A 17,408-nucleotide genomic window follows, 5' to 3' on the forward strand; every position below is an offset into this window, starting at 1 on the left:
ATTAATCTTTTGTGTAGGACATTCCATTTTCTAAATTGAGACTGTGTGATATAATGTGACCAAAAGTCCAAGAATAAGTAGCAGATTCAAGGACCTCTTGGAGTTTTCATTGAGGATAAGATGGCATTACTGTCAGTAATTACATTTTTAAAATATGAGTGGGCAGCTGAATAAATAAATAGATAAATAAAGGTGCATTTTGATCACATTATGAACTATGCTTGAGTCAGTTCATTGCATAGAACTACTCTAGCTAGTGGCAATAACATTTAATATTTGTATAATTACTCCTGTTGTTATGCTGTTATGACATATGCCCCTCCACCTACTTCACAAAAGTGAGTTGACACAGCTCTTTTTGGTGTTATATTAGAGTCCTTATTTAGAAAAAGCCAAGCATGGTGTGGGCTTCTGATTTTGTCCATGAATATGAGGGATGAACAGTTAAGCACTGTAAATCGAAAACAGAATCTCATCCAGGCTCTTTCTCTTGTGTGCACCATGACCTCCTTTTCAAAGGCAGGGCTACCTTAGCATATCAGGCCTGGCATAGAACGTCATCTGGTAAACCACCGGTGATGAGCATGAGCTAAGACCCCCAGCATCAGGGGCAGCTAACCTTCTGGCCTGAAGGATTTAATTGCATTCTCCCTGTCAGAGAAGGAAGTTGGATTTGCTTGAATGGAGTTGCATTTTCTGCATCTGGATGATTTTTCTCTCCTATAAAACCATTTTCCAGTACCACTCCAGAATCCTAAAAACTGTTTACTTAGAAGCTTGTGTGGCTCACTCTCAGACCAAAGGCCACTCGGTGTCCTTGTGTTTACATTTCTACCTTTCAGATGCCTGGCCTTTGTGAGAACAGAACAGAGTCCTCAGGGGAAAGCACTCAAGGTTCCTGTTGTCAACTTTGTTCTCAGGCTCTGCTGTAGCATGCTCTACAATATTCCTTAATTCCTATGCTACTGATGTCAAGGACCTTGGCTTTCTGCTCAGCATCCTGCACAAAACACAATTCTTATCCAACTCTCTTGCCCTATCATGTTTGGGGTGCAAAGCTGATTCTCTGATGATCTCAGTCATGGCTTCCTGTGCCTTCTGAAAGAAACTTGCCTGCAGAAGTACACATTCTATGGATGAGTAGCATGCCTCTGATATTTTCTTTAATTGGTGGTCTGTGTTAAAATGTTGTCAGTAAGTTTACTTTCAGATAGACTAAAGCTAAGGCTGAGAGGAGGTCTTCATTTCAGGTCTTCAGAACTCACCTGGGTGTGAGTCAGAAAATGAGTCACCAGGCTTGACAAAACCAATAGAAGAAATGGATAGTTAAGACCTGGTCCTTAAAGAACAGCCATGTGGATGATTTCATGCTCAAATATACTGTTTCTAGAGCACCTGGAAAATATCTGTTTTGCCTGTGAATGAATTTTTGACATTACATCTTTGAGGGTTTCAAAGTACTCTCAAATTGTAGAAATTCCAGACATGTAGGTATAAATCCAAACTGTGAAAATGTGTGTTTAGAAAAGAGGGAGCCATGCTAGAAGATGAGTAAAATCTGAGGATCTAATGCATAACATGGTGACTATCATTGATAACACTGTACTCTATCACTGAAATTTATAAGAGAGTAGAACTTCCATTTTCTCACACACACAAAAGGTAAATATACGAGGTGATGGAGGTGTTAATTAACTACATGGGAGGGACGCCCTGGGTGGCTCAGACAGTTAAGCATCTGCCTTTGGCTCAGGTCATGATCCCAGGGTCCTGGGATCGAGTCCCACGTCAGTCCCCCTGCTCAGAGGGAAGCTTGCTTCTCCCTCTGTCTGCCGCTCCCCCTGCTGTGTTCTCTCTGACAAATAAATAAAATCTTAAAAAAAAACCTACATGGGAGGACTCCTTACACAATGTCTACATACATCAAATCAGCATGATATACACCTAAAATGTCTTCCAGTTTTATTTGTAATGTATACCTCACTAAAGCTGAATAAAATTTAAAAAATGAGAATTATAAAAAAGTAAAAAAATAAGTAAACAAAAAAAAAAAGAAAAAAGAAAAGGAAAGGGTGGGGGGAAGGACACCAGGAATTGCTATCCTAGTCACAGCCATGGTCTCCAGTGGATGCATTCCCTACCTCCTCTTTCTGCTTCTATAGTTTTCCAACTTTAGTGCCCTCCAGTGATTCACAACCAGGGATGAATTTGCCCCGAGGAGACACTCAACAATGTCTGCGGATGTTTTTGGTTGTTACCAGTAGGTTGGGGAGTGCTATAACTCCATAAGAGGCCAAGGATGCTGCTAAACATCCTACCATGCCAACCTTCCACAGCAGAGAAATATCCAGTCCAAGATGTCAATTATGCTGAGAAAATTCTGGTATATCCATCCCCATACCACAACAGGAATGCTCCTTTTAAAATGTACAACAGATAGTGTTACTCCTGCTCAGAACCTTTCAGCAGTTTCTAGTTTCCTTTGGAGTACACGTAAAAGTGTATTTCATTGGACTATAATGCCAAAAGTGACCTACTCCTGCTACCTCCCTGAATCATCTCCTGCTGCTGGTCCTCTCTCTTACTTCTCCCCAGCCACAGCACTATCTTTGTTCTTTGGACATCTCTCTCCATCCATGTCTCTGCTCAAATGCCATTTCCTTACAGAGGACTTCTTTAACAACTCTATCAAAAAAACAAGTAAACAACTACAAACAACTACCCTCTACCTCAGGGGCATAAAATCAGATTAATCATAATCCTTCGTTCATGACATACACTCAGTATTAACTCATGAGAGGGCTTCCCTCCCTCCCTACATCAATTCCTCCCTCTCTTCACTCTTTCCTTCCTCTTTCCTTCCTTCCTTCATTTTTTCCTTCAAAATAATCTAATTAAACATATGACTTCAAATCCAACATGAAAACTCTCCCCTCATGCAAGATAATTACTATCCCAAATCTTATATTAACAACTTTAAAAGAGTTATTTTATATTATTAAACACAGCTATGTGTAACACCTTAAAAGTATGTTTTGGTTGTATGTGTTTGACTTCATGAAAAATGCACCAGATGTTTTTAATATCTGTAAACTTATTTTCACTGATATTGACGTTGCTAAAATCCACCTACAATGTTGCATAGAGTTATAGTATTCATTTTCATTGCTGCATACTGTTCCCTGATTGAATATGCCACAACTTGTTTTTCAATCCCCTCTTCACAGGCATTCATTTATTTGTAGGTATTTGTTATCATAAGCTGGGTTGTTCCTAAGGAACATGTTCTAGAGTTCCTCTTAATAGAACTTACCACCACCTGTATTTTATATATACATTGGTTAATTTGTTGATTGTCTTGTTCTCTGTCTCAGAAGAACATAAGTCCCATGGAAGCAGAGCCTCAGTTTTCCCCTGCCATATCCATAAGGCCTAGAAGAGTGCCTGGTATACAATAGGAACTCCCTTAATACCTACTATCTCTGCTTTTCCACCTTGGCCTCTCACCCAGCTTATAATAACAGCTTCTGGGCTAGTCTTCTCCCTTCCTTGCTGTCCTTGAATTAACTTCCAGCATAACAGCTGGAATGATCTTGTTAAAAGGTATGTTGGACTCTGTCACTTTCTGTTTAAAAATCTCCAGTGGCTTCCTGTATCTCAAAGTAAAAGCTAAAGTCCTTATAATAAACTATGGTTTTGCATGATCTTGCTCCCTCTTATTTTTCTGATCTTATTTCCTAACACCTGCCCCATTGCGCTCTTCACTCTAGGCGCACTGGCCTCCTTGCTACTCTTTGAATACACTAGATCCACACTTCCTCAGGACCTTTGCACTTGCTATTTCCTTTGCCTGGACAGCTCTCTCGGATATCCATATAGCATATACCTCACTTTCTTCAAATACATGCTTCAATTCACTATTAGTGAAGTCTTCTCTGCTACCTCATGCAAAATTGTAACCCATCCCTTGTCTTTTTTTACAGTGCTTTTTTTCCCTTGACTCTTATTGCTATTTAACCTATTTTTAATGATATATTTTGTCTGTCTCTTCTTATTAAATTGTAACCTAGAGGAGGCAGAGATTTTTGTCTGTTTTGTTCGCTGCTGAATTCTTGGTCCCTAAAAGTGACTGGCACATATGGATTTTCAACAAGTGAAGGAAACAATCAACAAAATGAAAAGGCAACCAATGGAATGGAAACAATATTTGCAAACAATGTATCTGGTGAGGGATAGATATCTAAATATATAAGGGACTTATACAATTCAATAGCAAATAAAGTAAAATAAAATAAAACAAAATAAATCCGATTAAAAATGGGCAAAAGAGAGGCGCCTGGGTGGCATAGTCAGTTAAGCATCACTCTTGGTGTTGGCTCAGATCATTGATCTCGCTCAGCGGGCAGTCTGCTCGAGACTCTTTCCCTCTGTGCCCCCCCTCAAATAAATAAATAAATTCTTTTTTTAAAAAAAAAATGGGCAAAAGACCCGAATAGACATTTTTCCAAAGAAGACATACAAATGGCCAACAATTACATGAAAAGGTGCTCGACATCACTTACCATCAGAGGAATGCAAATAAAAAACATAATGAGATATTACTTCACCTCTATCAGGATCTCTATTATCAAAAAGATATAACAAAGCCTGGCATGGATGTGGAGAAAAGGAACCCTCGTGCCTGTCAGTGAGAATGCGAGCCGGTGCAGCCACTATGGAAAACAGTATGGAGGCTCCTTAAGACATTAAAAATAGAACTACCCTATGACCCAGCAATCCCACTTCTAGGCATGTACCCAAAGGGGGGGAAAAATCATAATCTGGAAGAAATATCTGTACCTCCATGTTTATTGCAGCATTATTCACAATAGCCAGTGTAGGAAAATAACCCAAGTGTTTGTCAACAGATAAATAAAGAAGATGTGGTACATATATGATGGAATATTATTCAGCTTAAAACAAACAAACAAACAAACAAGGAAATCCTATTATTTGCAACATCATGAGTGAAACAGGAGGGCATTATGTTAAGTGAAATAAGCCAGACAGAGAACAGAGAAAAACAAACACTGCATGACATCATTTATATGTGGAATCTAAAAAAAAAAAAAGTTTGAACTCATAGAAGTAGAGAGTAAAACGGTGCTTGCCAGGGACTAGGGGTGGAGGAAATGGGGAGATGTTGGTCAAAGGATACAAAGTTTTAGTTATAAAACCAATAAGTCCTGGCAATCCAATGTACAGCAGGGTGACTATAGTTAATAATACTGTATTGCACACTTAAAAATTGCTATAAGAGTAGATCTTAATTAAGCATTCTCACTACACACATAATAAAAGGTAACTGTGTGAGGTGATGGATGTGTTAGTGAACTTGATTGTGATAACCCTTCAGAATATATACCAAATCATCACATTGTACATTTTAAATATATACAAATTTGTCAGTTATTCCTCAATAAAAATGGAAAAAATAAAAAAAAAATTGCTGACTGAATAAGTAGGAATGAGGACAATGATTTATCATACAACTACTTATTTGGACATTCATCAGATGATAAATTTTGAAAGTCTAATGGATATCAAAGTAACTTAAAGCTTTATAAATAAAATCTTCTCAAAGCAACTGATGCAATCATCTGAAGAAATAGAATTTGAGGTAAGATAGACACCTGGATTAGAGTCTTGCTACTAATTCTGAAGATCCTAATTCTCAAAGCTTGCTGAAATATGTTAAGTAGAATTTCTACTTTTCACAAAGCTGAAACAATGATTTCCTAGAGGGTGAAATCAAATGTAGACTCATGCACTGGATTCATGAGGTAGCACCGACCCCCTCACTGCAGGCGGCCATGTGTGCAGCTTCTAACTAAAGACTTCAGAGGAACCAAAGCCAATCCTCCTTGCTGTTGTACCTCTGATGGTTCTTAAGGCAAGCAACTGTTTTACCAACGTTATTGCAAATTTAGAAGTCATTTACTTCCAAGTTCCAAAATGAGTATTTTAAATTTCCTCACTTTGGTGTCATAAAACTTCTGACGGAACTTCTAAGAAAAACCTACAGATTTCTGGAGGGGGAGCTAGATAAGAGATAGGTAGTTCCTGGCAAATCATGTTGTTACCCACCATTATTAGTGTAAAGGGAATACGCAAGTAATAAAATTAATGCCCCTCGAAGATATGGATACATTTTAGCACTAAAGGATTTAGGGCTCCGAACATCTATCTTATAACTTCAGCTAGATCTTAAATTCTATGAATCCCTAAAATGTCAAATGAGGCATATTCGATTTGCACGTGAAATCTATCATGCTCTCAACTTCCTTGAATTTTGAATTTTCATATAAAGGAAACATTCATTTTGCTATCATCCTCCTGATCAAATCAGCTTTACGTCTTGTATAGAACTAGCAATTCCATCCACACACAGGGATTTGATTTGGTTTTCTTTACTACAACTGTTGCTTAATTAATATATATATATATATATATTTTTTTTTACATAAAACCTCCAAAACGAAGTATTCTAATGAGTTGGAAAAGTTTTGCTTTAGAAATGATCCTCTTGCAATGACTCCCAGTGCCACTTAGGGAGCTACAAAGGCAGAGATTCCAAGGGTGATATGTTTTATCCACAAATGAAATGATAACATGAACAAACACATGTTTTATCTGTGCCCCAGAGCTGGGCATGGCTGAAGGGAAAGATGCATCCCTTGCTATCATCTGAGTCCTCCACCCAAACCCAACCATCAAAGCAGAAAATTTACATGCTCCAAAAGATAGAACTCAGATAAGTGAAAAGCTCTTCAGATATTTGTTTTAAAAATCCTTTGAGAGCATACTGGATTTGGATCATGAAAGAAGAGCTCAATTTGTACTTTTGATTTTTCCCAGTTTCACATTTTTTAAAAATGTTCTTTCACCACCTCCATGTGCAGAAAGAAGGCAATGAGCTTGCTTTGTTTCCCAACTGACCTATTCATATCAAGTTAGTTACACCCATTTAAGTCCCCCCCCCCCCAATTTTGGCTAGTCCCACGGAGCCCTCCTATGGAGCTGGAAACTGATATAGAGACTTTTGCTTTTTATAGAGAATTCAATCTCTCAGTACCATGAGACACCCTTTCTTATTAAAGAACAAAATGCATGGAAGTTGTTAAAAACAAATCATTTTCCATTAGAAAAAAGTTACATGATTGGAAAAAGAGAAGAGCACATTGCTGTAATTACCGGTACATTAAGCAGGGAATGAACAGCTGCGTGAACTTGGAGTCAGTAGAATAACAGCCACTGAGCCAGCTTCCCCATATGGTCCAAGGGAGGAGGTGGGGCTTCTAGCTGCTTGGGGATTGGCGAGGTGAGGAGGGGGCAAACTAGAATCCCATTCAAGTGAGAAACTCAGGCCAAGAAATGTCTGGCTTCCCAATCCAAACCCAGCTTCCTCTTAGCTGCAGTGGGAAAATCCCCCTGGCCTCCATAACAAAAGCCTCTAAAATCAATGTTGTTTTTTCCTAAAGAGAGCAAAATGTGAGCGTTTTCAGATTTTTGGCTACCCCGATGTTAATAGAAAAGATGACCTCAGAAAGATTGAATCACTTCCTCAGCTTCCTTGGGGTGTGGCTCTTACTTGGAATGATTGATATCACTTCATAAACACTATTTGATGCAGCATTTGCCTTCTTTCCCAATTAGAAGTAAGGTCCAGCCAACAGCGACGGGTCCTCGCCACCAGGTATTGGTCTCAATCTGCTGCAGTGAGAAACATTACCGCCTTCTAATTGGCATTCCCTTCAGAATTTGGCAAATTTGGTAAAAGCGGACCGGCACTATGGTAACCTTTCATTATCAATGCAAATCCTAACAGAAAGGCATTCCATTCTTCTTACATTGTATGTCATAAATTAAACACAATAAATTTTATTGTGAAACCTCCTCGGAAGACATTCCTGAATAGACGGGGCAGAAAATGCTTGCATTATACTGAACAGAGCCAAAATGTGATCGTGGCTGGAAGGGCTGGCTATAAGGAATCTAGCTATTTACAGGGGGAAATACCAAATAAGCGACATCATGCAAGGGGATGTTTTTGTGAGTACCATGTCCAAAACCATTCGGGTTTCCACTATATGAAGGTTATTATCACAGAGGATGGTGTCCAGCTGTTCTTCATTGCCACTGAAACAGAGGGAGAGGGGGAAAAAGGCATTAAAATGGAATTGGAGGAATTCAAGCTTCCTGAAAATTTGAGTTAACAGGAGAGGAATCCACTCCAGGGAGTTATATAATAGATGCCTTTCATTTGCTGTAGCTTTTTTTTTTTTTTTTTTTTTTTTTTTTAATGAAAAGAAGCACTTTTAAGACAGTTCAGGTACAATTTTGTTCATCAGTAAAATCATGGATTTCATAATCTTACAACATTTCTCCTCCTGAAAAAAAAAAAAAATCTGAAAAATCTTTCAGAATTAGGACTATGGGAAATTAGGCTATGTCCAGAGGATAATTTATTCAGTCATGCTATGGTGTGCCATGGAATTTCATAAAATGAGAGACTATTATTCAAGGAATCCTTTCAGAAATGGGTGCATTTCACACCATAGATTTAGACAGGCATATTCCAAGAAGGAGTATAATAATTTCCCCATAAATTAACTCAGGATCATCTTTAGAACTATCTAAATTTAAAAACAAAGTTAAAATGCAGCATTCTACTCAAATTAGGCACACGACTATTTCTTAGGAAATTATTCGATTATAGGCAAATATATAGATAAATGTGAAAACATCATTTGATGGGTACTGGCGTGTCCGTTTCTATTTGATTTGTGGACTCTCTACTTAGGAATTTATAGCTATATTCAAGCAGGTAGTGAAATATTAACTTGTAGGACTTTCTTAATAAACCAATTAATAAATCAACCCTGGGAAGAACACGTATTCCAGTCTTTCACACATGGAGCAAATCCATTACTGCCAGACTTCTGAGTTCCATAGAACACTCTCTTTTATGTTTTCCATTCAACTTGAATGAAACTTTCTACTAGATCTCATTCCAGATCCCCCAGGAGACAGAGCTACCTTTCAGCACTCAGTACTTTACCAAGGTCTGCACTCAAGTTTGAGCGTCTCGGTAGGCATGGGATCAGAAATGCGGGATTACTGGATTTCACTCTGATGGTCTCTCTTCTCAGAAACCATTAGAAATGAATATCACCTTCATCTGCGGCTCTTCTGACAGCTGACGTTTATCTCTGTGACCTCTGCTTTCTAGGGAAAAAAATTACAATTTGTAGATGGCTTTAAACTTGAAAAGTTTTCCAAGCAGGAAGGAAAGAGTAAAACAACAAAAGAATAGTTTTACTATGTCAGTGTATCTTGACTTAAACTCTCGGGCATTTAGGCCATATGCCATGGCCCTCTGCAGGAGTTAAGTGGAGTCAGAGATTTTTTCCAAGTTACAGAACTAGTTACTTACTGCAGGAAATAATCAGTTACTTTAGTTCAAGGTACAAATCGCATGAACATGAACAAGTTTCCCAGGGTCTGTGAAAATATTAATTTTCTCTCCTTTTTATCCTTTTATGGAGCATTTGCAGGGGATCCTTTAAATGATCGGTTCAGTTTCCTTCCCTATAAGTGATTTGTCCTCCATAGAGTGTGGAGTCCACTTCTGAACAAGAGATAGATTATCGTGGCAGTTGATAGCACAAGCCCTGGACCCAGTCTGACTGGGCTTGAATTCCAACTCTGCCACTGACCAGCTCTGTGCCCTTTGGGTAAGTTATTGACCTCTGAGCCTCTCTTTCTTCCCCTGTAAAACTGGGATTTCATAGCACCCCTTTCTCTATGATTGTTCTGAGTGTTTTTGAAAGTTGCCAGAACAGTTTGCCTATAGCTCTGTGAGATGAGCAGAGAGAGAAGAAAGATAGAACAGACCAGCACATGAATACCATGGGATCAAAACTAACTACTTTCTGCACAAGACGAAAAACACCATGCTCCTTGATATTTACCTATGGGGCACCAATATATTAATCCTCATTTTATTTTGAAGCAAAGGTAAATCTTTTACTTGTAAATGTGAACTACTAGATAAAATGGGCCACGGTCAGTAGTTTTTCGGTGAGGTAGGATGCCATGCTATGAATTTCCTACATTGTCTCACTTATCATGTGCCCTTCCTGAACACAGTAGCAATAAATAGATGGAAAGGAAGACGATGGATAAAGGGTAACACTAGTCCATTTTCGTCCATTGGTGCAAAGTCCCAGAAAACAGGCAGCTGGAGTTAGGAGACTTCCTTCTCTATACCCCACATTCACTGTCCCTTTCGCAGATTTAGAGACTGCCTTGGTCCTCCCAAACCTTTCAAGATCATTTATAAGTGTGGCTTTATCCACTCATGTGTTCATTTATAAATTTAACCAATACTAACTGAGCACCTACTATGTGTCTGGGACTCTGCCAGGCAGCCGCATGGGAGCTAGGTAGGGGGGAAGAGTGTCAAGAATGACCTATGTTCACAAAGATGAATAAATAGGGGACACCATCCTGATCCTCAAGAAATGCATGCTCTCGTGAGACACATAAAACAAATGATCCAAGGCAAACAATGATCAGAGCAAAAATCATGTAATACATGACAAAATGAGGTGTAGGAAAGAGACCAAGAGAGAAGGAAGTGTCTAGCACTGCTTAGGAAAGGTTGGGAGGGTTGATGTGGGGCTACGAGGAAAGTAGGAATTCACCCGGTAAAAAGGGAGAAAAGAGGGCATGACGAAGCAGCATGGACAGAAGAAATGTCCCAGCAAAGACACCAAGGCCTACAAGAGCTCCGTGCGCAAGGAGTGTGCCTCGTAATGTTTGTGGTTGGAATGCAGGGCATTTTGTGGTGGCATGGAGTTTCCGAACACAGTAAAGACACAGTGTTTTGAAAAGGCCACAAGTGACAGGGTGGTGGAAGACCACTTCCGAAGTCTTGCTACCATCCTGGGTTATCTGATTTCCTGCACGAAGGAAGCAAGGCAGAGTCCAAGGAGGCGACAGCGTCTGAACGAAGAATGTGCCACTTTCCTTAAAGACCAGCTTCCAGGAGTTTTGGAAGACAGGAACAGGATACTCTCTCCTAGGTGGCCCGTGTCCCATCCTAACATCTTGAAAGAGACGATTCTGAGTGTCAGGAAGGAAGGATCGTAAGTCACAGTCATCTGGTTTCACCGATGCCTAGGATCTACTTATTCCACCTTACCTAAGTCACAAACGTAGTTATCTTCTGTTAATGGTGGCTAATAGTAATTTATGTTAACCAGCCCTTAGTCTAGTTGTGAAAAATATTCCTTTTCACCTCAAATCCTGCAAAGGAGAGAAGAACCAGATTACCCAAGCCCATGTGAGGAGACCCAGAGGGTTGAACATGGGTGTGGCTTGTGATAAAAAGCTGAGGCCACTCAAAGAGGGATTTTCACAGCTAAACTTCAGATCAGGAAGAGAAATAAACACCTGCAGCTTAGTTGCCAATAGGAGAAGACCTAATAATGGATCATGGTGGTCCGTGCCAGAAAGGCCACATGTGGGCACCTCACTCACCCTATAGGCTCATTGTCCAATGAAAATCACGACACTCCCCAAAGATATATTTGAAACAACAGCACTATGATATTTGACCCTTTCCACTTACATAATAGCGCTATAAAAATCGATCTGGATTTGCCCTACCAACATTCAATCTGATAGGACGAAACCAGTTTAGGTTTTCATCGCTCTGCAATATGGATGAGAAAAGGACAATAATCAGAGCATTTTCTGGACTTCTCCAGTTTCTCAGAAAGCAGCATGAGTCAGCCCTCTCCGAAGAGCAGTGATGGAATCCGAGTGGGCAAACACACTGTGCGGTGGGACCGCTGAGCGGCCCCGCAGCCCCTCTCGCTCCCTAACGAGTGCAGGGCAAAAACAACAGAAAGATCGCGCTACATCTGCAAGCATTGTTCGCCCAGCTAAACTACCAAGCAGGTGAAGCATTTTTATCCCACACTCCAGCGCCTACAAAATCTGCCCGATTCCTTCAGCGGTTGTGAAGCCTGGGAGAGGAATTCTTAGGACAAATAAATGGGGGCGGGTATAAATGAAGCGAGAACAACACCTGTCTCTGCAGCTGGCCGGGAGACCTCCCTTTAATGTGCTGTCTGCTGGGAAATTGAGGCGTCTCAGGTTACGCGGCGGCCTGAGCCTGCAGTGGAGCCTGCAGAAAGGAATTCTGTGACCAGAAGATGTGAGGCTTGATCTGCAGCCAAAAACAATGGTGAAAGGTACAAAATGAAAAGCGCTGTCAGGACAAAGGCACTCGATCACGGAACAACACGCAGCTTGGCCGTTTGAAGAAATGAGCCCCAAACCGAAGTCACCACTGGATTAACAACTGGTTGATCCCCTATTACCTTCTAATGCTTCTCTGGCTGGGACTACTTGTTGAAATCGAAATGAGAAGAATACAGCCGCCAGCAGCCCAGCGAGGAGCGCACAGCGTCTGCCTTTAGGGCTAGTTCTGGCTGGTCTCGGAAAAGCAACTTGCAAGATTTATGCTCCTCCGCCTTCCGTCCATGTTTTTTTCCATTAAAGAGGGAAATTAGAGCAAAGTTACCAATGTAACTCCAGCCCCAGTGCTGGAGAAGTCCTTGCTGACTTGCAAAATAACTGTGGCTTTAGCAGAATTGTGTGCCCAATAGTAACAGAGGTGAAGCCCATAAAAATTGTGTGCACATATTAAAAACAAAACAAAACAAAACAAAACAAAACAAAACAAAACAAAACAAAACAAAAACGGGAGAAAAGACCCTGGAATTAGGTTCACGTTGGATCTAATGGTTTGTTTTGTCACATAGAATGCAGTTAGGTTTCAATAATGGGAACAAATAGAATGGAAGGGGAGGGTCTTTCCAAGAGAAGCTTAGAAGAATACATATATTTGAAATATATATATTTGAAGAATATCTTAGAAGAATATATACCTTAGAAGAGTATATACATATATATATTTCTCATATATATATATATGGAGAGAGAGAGGTGAAGGGGAGAGAGATTTGTGGTGGACCTCGGTCACATGGCGCTGAATGCCCACGGAATGGGAATCAATATCTGGGAATCCTATGATGGGAAGCAGAACCATTCAGGCCCCAGTCAGAGCCTGGATAAAAATGCAAAGACATTGCAAAAGTACCAGTAGGATAAAATTCACAATGAGCCCTACCTGACTGAAACCTACCTGAGGCTTTAGGGAAAGGTGGCAGAGGAAGATCAAGAATGCCTCCCTCCATAAAAGTGGGGAGCTTTAAGAGGGGCCCCACCCAGTGGGTCGATGAAGCAGGAAGTGAAGTGGACACCAAGGCCAAATTTGGTCACTTTGAATTTGGCTGTATGTGGGTTCTGACTATAACAGATGGAATTGATTGGGTCAAAGGTATGTGAAATGAGAAGGACGCCTGGGCGCAAGAAGGAAGCAAATGCCCCAGGTGTCCAGTCCCAGATATTTTGGCAGTGAATTTAGACACAGAGGGGAAAAATCATTTATTCATGGAAAACTTTCAGTGAACCGTTTTTAAACATATCTATGGCCAGTTTCCATGGTAAACAAATATAAGCAAAGTTTCATTGTTAGTTTGAAGAAATGATTCCACTTTATTAGATTTTTGCTTAATATTCTAATTAAAGCATTGATGACAGGGAATTCATTCATTAAAATATGTTATCAAAACCCTAACACAAACAAGTATTTGGTTTTTCAATGACATTCTCTTTCTTGTGTAACAATTGAGGAAACTTAAGCCATTTTTAATACATAAATATAGGTTTTTCTCTAGAATCACCTCCCTTTCTCCCTCTTTCTCTCTCAAACACACACACGGTCTCTCTCTCTGTCTATAGGAGAGGACACACATTTGATTCATGTCCCCGTTTGCATTTATGAACAAACCTCCATCACCATAAGAAATAACTGGAGCCTGGCCCTTACTCTTCTTCACTGAATGTACTGAAGAAAACACTCCATTATATCAACACTGACTCTATTGAATGAGATGCTGATCTGCTTGGGCATTTTCACTGAGTTTGAAAATGCACCATTATAAGTGTTCCCAACTGTGGTGAATTATGAATCTGCATTTGACATCCATCATATCATTTGCTCTATGCTCTGTCTGGTGGGAAGAGGAATGGGGTCAAATTGCAATTAAAGCCCGGGCACATTTCAAGAATTCTAAGCACTTTCCAATACTACTTATTTTCATCAAGTCTTCTGCCAAATATCAATTTGCTCACAGAAAGGCAATAGTTTGGATAGAAAGGAAAAAAAACTAGCAATTCACAATTTCTTTAAGGCTATTGACTACAATGTGAAGTTACATAAATTTTTAGTTGATATTCAGATTTTATGATATTTGTGCACACTGAGAATCCATTTGACACTTGATTTCAAATGTCGCCCTACTGCCAAGAAACCATGACACAAATCCAACACTGTATTGGCAATAATCAGCTTACAGTGCTAAATGGAACTTTTCTAGGTCTGCGACCATGTAAATAAAATTAAAATTTTAAAGGCAGAAGATTGGCAGGAAACATAAACTTCATTTAAGCACAAGCTTAGAATTTTTTTTACATAAGAGCACAATTCAGCTCCAATACGTTCTTGAAGGTGAAGATTATAAATTAGACCATCACTTCTAGGAGCAAGTCTTATATCTGTCATATGATGTAAGCTTCCTATCCAAAGCAAATTCAGTTTAGAGACAGATCCAAGCTTACTGTGCACTTTTCAGAATGCTGCTCACAGACTATAGTCACAAAATATTACTTACTGAGTCTCTTCCTTCTGTATGCAGGAAAGTATTAGCTAAGCCTTTCTCGGACTCAAAGAGTAGACCTCTACCTGATTTAGAACTACACTTGAAGGTAGTAGCCATCATAGTATGAGAAAGGAGCAAAAGTGATCTCAACTGTCTCGTATTTATTTTTTTCTCCACAAAAATGTAGTTCTCCTGAATCTGGACTTTTAAAATAATTTACTGTAATTAGACAAACCGTGCTATATAAACATTTCAACTTAATTTGATAAACAAGGATTAAATACCTCAATTTACTAAGTGAGATCTGGGATGCAAAGATAAATAAGACAGTGTCCCAAGAGGGGAAAGCAGACCTACATATATAACTATTTTATGAAGGAGAATGTTTTAAACACTTAATGAATTTATATACAGAATCCTCTGAGAACACAGAATAAGAGCAATAATTCTCTTATGAAGCCAGGATGTCTTTAGGGGAAAGTGATATTTGATCTATTTCTTGAAAATTAATGGAATTTCAACAAAGAGGAGATGGCAGGTAGTTCTAGCCTTAGAAGAGGGTGGGACCTAGGACAATCGGCTATGGCAGAGAGCCTAAGATAATCACACTTTAAAAGAGGCTTTGCTGCCACTATCGTTCATAGGCTCCTTGGGATTTCAAAAGATGAAAATGTCAAAATTGACTTGTACTTATGGTCGAAAAGAGAAGTAGGGTATAGTGGCCTGTAGTCTTGCCCCTTTCCACCACCACCACCAAGTACACAGCCAGGACTGTTGCCTACTGTCCCATCCAAGAGATGGACATGAAGGCATGTTAATAAACAAAGCAAAGTAACCTCTATCTCAACTCTCTACTGAAAGTGCTTCCACTAATGATATCCTTGACACTGCATGCTCCCTCCCCCAATCCCAAAACAATCCTTATTTCTCCTCTTGGCTATATTTGACTATATTGGACTCCTTCTTTATTGAAACAGCTTCTCTGACCTTCCTAGAACCACCATTGCCCTCTTGTTTCAACCACTCTTAAAAGTCAATCTCATTGACTTCCATAGCTTAGCTAACCCTATATGCTAATGAATTACAAATCTACATCTCAAGCGCTGATCCCTTTCCTGAGTTCCAGACTTATATATCCCCTGCCCACTGACTATCATCTGTTCTACTTAATTGGTTACCAACAACAATAAAGTCATCACCAAATCCTGATTTTTATTCCTCATAACTATTTTCTATACCAATCCACCTCTCTGTTCATGTAACAAAGAATCCAGTAAGGTCAATGTGGTTGTTCCCAAGAATTTCTGCAACAGTTCCTGAGTACTCCCACTTCCTCTGGTCTTTTCTCTCTATTTTATCCTGCACACTGCAGCCAGAATGATTCTTCCCACTGCAAATATGATTCTAGCACACCCAACACGTGTTTAAAACGGACTTCCAATTGCTTGTTGTATGATGTCCAAGGTACTTGTGTTGGTTGATAGTACTTTCATTATCTAGTGTTTTCTCACCCGACAAGCTTCACCACAGTAAGCATTCTCCCCTTTGGATCCTGTGCAATAACTACATTGAACATCTTTAATTGTTATATTATGTGTGGCCATTTTCTCTTGCCCAGAATCTGCACACTCACCCATTTTCCCCATCTTTAATTGACTCAATTTAAATAGTGCCTACTTCTGTATCCAACTTTCCTACCCAACATACCATCAACACTACCACCACAAGCATGAGGTAAGGTGACTTACTATTCACATTTAAAATCTAACATTTCCTCTAGTATAGCATGTAATACGCTTTATTTACTTATTTATGTATTTATTTTATTTTTTCTGACCTAGAACTGATCTCTATAAATACTAAGGGAAGTTTTTGTCTTATTTATTATGTATCCTCCATACACATCATAGAATCTGGCATATAGCAACTGCCTAATTATTACTTCTAGATACAGAAATAACATCAATATGTAAAGCACAAGTTCTGAAATAATTAGTGTTCTAATAATTTTGAGATATAATTGGAAAAATCAAGGCTGGTGAAAGAGATTGATCCAGATGATGAGAAATGTTAATCTTGAACTACAGTGATTTTTTAAAATAATTTTTATGTTTTAATCTGATTTTATTAACAATAGGAAAGAAAGCCGATCTGTAAGCAAGAAAATGATGTGAACAGATCGTGGCTTTTGGAAAGGGTAATGATGGTAACATATGGAAGAAGTTGGAGAGACGAGATAAGCCAATGAGGCATCTCTTTTAAAAAGCTTAAAAGAATATAATGCTTGGGGCGCCTGGGTGACTCAGTTGGTGAAGCAGCCACCTTTGGCACAGGTCATGATCTCAAGGTCATGGGATCAAGCCCTGCCCCATGTCCTGTCAGGCTCCCTGCTCATCCAGGAGTCGGCTTCTCCTTCTCCCACTGCCCCTTCCTCCTCTTGTGCTCTTTCTCTCTCTTTCTCTCTCTCTCTCAGATAAATAAATAAAATCTTAAAAAGCTTAAAAGAGAGACTATAAACCAGTGTCACAGTAACAGGAATGAAAAGGAGAAAAAGGGTGTAAGAGGCAG

The 17,408-nt window shown here is 39.5% G+C and overlaps 1 long non-coding RNA gene across 1 annotated transcript; it reads right to left on the reverse strand.

Annotated features, from left to right (window-relative positions):
- Positions 1–4,830: 4,830 nt before the first annotated feature.
- On the reverse strand, positions 4,831–12,623 carry LOC123838794 (uncharacterized). Its single transcript, XR_008505570.2, has 4 exons — positions 12,435–12,623; positions 12,140–12,280; positions 9,101–9,267; positions 4,831–8,178 (listed from the first exon to the last, which is right to left on the reverse strand). It is a non-coding gene; the product is annotated as an uncharacterized LOC123838794 (long non-coding RNA).
- Between the last annotated feature and the right edge of the window lie 4,785 nt (positions 12,624–17,408).

Source organism: Mirounga angustirostris, unplaced genomic scaffold, assembly GCF_029215605.1.
Source record: "Mirounga angustirostris isolate CCGP_5_RB_7025 unplaced genomic scaffold, mMirAng1.0.hap1 SCAF_3, whole genome shotgun sequence".
NCBI classification, from domain to species: Eukaryota; Metazoa; Chordata; class Mammalia; order Carnivora; family Phocidae; genus Mirounga; species Mirounga angustirostris.